This window comes from Hylobates moloch, unplaced genomic scaffold (genome assembly GCF_009828535.3).
Source record: "Hylobates moloch isolate HMO894 unplaced genomic scaffold, HMol_V3 SCAFFOLD_2021, whole genome shotgun sequence".
Taxonomy (NCBI): Eukaryota; Metazoa; Chordata; class Mammalia; order Primates; family Hylobatidae; genus Hylobates; species Hylobates moloch.
This window is the reverse complement of record NW_026654296.1, coordinates 1-2,533: the sequence shown is the minus strand read 5'-3', so window position 1 is coordinate 2,533 and position 2,533 is coordinate 1. Positions and strand designations below refer to the sequence as shown.

The 2,533-nt window shown below is 55.7% G+C and overlaps 1 pseudogene; it reads right to left on the bottom strand.

Moving 5' to 3' along the window:
* Nucleotides 1-1,178: 1,178 nt before the first annotated feature.
* Nucleotides 1,179-2,522, bottom strand: LOC116464873 (phosphorylase b kinase gamma catalytic chain, skeletal muscle/heart isoform-like; annotated as a pseudogene).
* Between the last annotated feature and the right edge of the window lie 11 nt (nt 2,523-2,533).

Here is a 2,533-nt window from a genome sequence, read left to right as displayed (position 1 = left end):
GAGTTAATAACAATAACACCTGTTACATCTACCTCTGATGATTGTTTTTAGATATGTGATGAAGGGCTGGACGCAGTGGCTCATGCCTGTAATCCCAACAATTTGGGAGGCTGAGGTGGGAGGATCGCTTGAACCCAGGAGTTCAAGAACATCCTGGGCAACATAGACCACATCTCTACTAAAAATTGAAAAAAAAAATTACCCCTTCATGGTAGCACACGCTTGTAGTCCCAGCTAGTAGGGAGGTTGAGGCAGGAGAATCACTTGTGTGTTTGTTTTCCCAGCCAGTTGCTGTGGAAGGAGAATGCTTTCTTCATGGCCTCATCTGTCATTTTGGGTCTCTCTGAAGAAAACTAATTTCCACTGTGTAACAGGCAGGCATGTAATTATTTAAAGCACAGTTCAGTCCTAAAAGGGTCTAGGAGAATCTAATGATGTACTAGGGTGAAGCAGTGCATTGTGGGAATCACAAAGCAAACAGTACTCCAGAAAGACAAATATCAGAAGATTCCCCTTCCATTATTTTTTCTTTTTTTTTTCGAGACAGGGTCTTGCTTTGTTGCCCAGGCTTGAGTGCAGTGGTGATCATGGCTCACTGCAGCCTTGAGCTCTTGGGTTCAAGCAATTCTCCCACCTCAGCCTCCCAAGTAGCTCAGACTACAAGTGTGCACCACCATGCCTGGCTAATTTTTTGAATTTTTGTAGTGATGAGATCTCACTATGTTGCCCAGGGTGGTCTCAAACTCCTGGTCTCAAGCGATCCTCCCACTTCGACCTCCCAAAGTGCTGAGATTACAGGTGCGAGCCACCTCACCTCGGCCACCTTCTCCATATGCCTCCAGAAACATGTCCCTGGAGAGTAGCCTGCTCCCACACTGTCACTGGCTGTCATCGGGTCAATAAAATATCCTGTGATTGTGCATCTCAGACATTTCTGTGTCTTTCATCCTCACCCTGGGACCCTAAGGGAAGAGGGCCTGAGTGTCAGTAACTCTGGGCCTCCCCTAAAGAGAAACGGAGATGTTGGCTCACCTAGGAAGTGCAGGAGCAGGGGGTTCCTGGTTCTCAGGCCACATGTGATCTCTGCCCACCCAGGGCCTGTCCCAGCCTGTAGGTATTGCTGTGTGGTGGGAACACCGGCTTCCCTTGTGCACAGCCTTTGAGAAGGGATCGTGGCCTCAGATCCAGGGGTTCCTGGCCAGGTCCAAGCGCTCCTTCTGCAGAGGCCTGCACACCTCACCCCTTTGACTTGTGTTTCCATGGCTTCCCCTCCCCACCTGCCCCCCAGCCCTCCCTGACTGGCCAGCCCCTCCGTAGCCCTCCTTGGCCGGGGAGAGGAGCACGGCCTTGGGTGTGTTATTGAAAAGGGCTGCCCAGTTCTGTTGCTGCCCCTTCTTCGCCCAGTGGCCATAGATTCGGAAAGCATAGGCATTGATGAGCCGGCACGGAAGCTGGAGGGTGTAGCGGTGGGTCTCGGATGACGATATCCCAGGTCACCAGCTTCACCCGGCGGTACTGTTAGTAGATCCGCACTGAAGCCAGCACGGTCAGGGCGATCACCTGCAGGGCCAGGCAGAGAAACTGGGCTGCAGTACCCCCCTGTCAGGCCCTCCCCCTCCAGCACAGGACTCTCTGGGCTCGTTTGCCACGAAGTCTTGGGTGGCTTCTGCAGGGCCCTCCTAGTGTCCCCCAATTCCCACTTGGCCAGCATCTGCAGAGTCGGAGCCAGTGGGCTGACACCTGCTATCCCTGAAGCCATCACAGGGCGGTTGGCAGGGGAGGGGTGGGTACTCTGGAAACCCATGGGGTGTAAGGACCCCTGGGAGAGGAGAGGGCTTAGAGGTTTGCATTTGGGGAGCTGGTGGCAACTGCCACAGGGCCTGGGTCAGGACACTTCGTACCTTGAACTTCCCGTGGGGGCTGAAGTGCCGCACTTTGTCCACCACGTACTGCTGGAAGAAGGGGTGTGCCAAGGCCTCTTCCGCTGTGCAGCAGCTCTGGGGTTGCACCAACAGGAATCAGGAGACCTGGGAGGGGAGGAGGGAGGGGACCCGAGAACGTTAAGGCAGGTCCCCTCCAGCATGTCAGGAGAGGTGGGGCCTCCCTGGGCAAGGGAGCCTGGCATCGTGGCCCTGGCCCAGGAGCCAGTCGGCCTCGTCTCTCACCAGATCCTTCACGGTGTCCAAGTAATCATCCCACTCGGGAGAGCCAAACGGGTAGTTGCCGCTCATGATCATCCTCAGCACCAGCATCTGCTTCCGGTGCCAGAAAGCTGGGGAGCCAGCCAGCAGCGTGTACATGATGACGCCAGCGCTCCATTTGGGCGTGAGAGGGCCCAGGGCCACTTATCCCCTGTGCCGGGGCACCGACCCAGACCTGCCTGCTTCCTCCCTCACCCAGCCCAGGCAAGTGATCCTCCTCCCACGGCGCACTCACATGTCCACCTCCTTCCCGTAGCCCGGATGGTCCTCATTCATGCAGCACTTGATGATCTCAGGGGCCAGGTAACTAGGGGTCCCTTAGACCTCTGCAG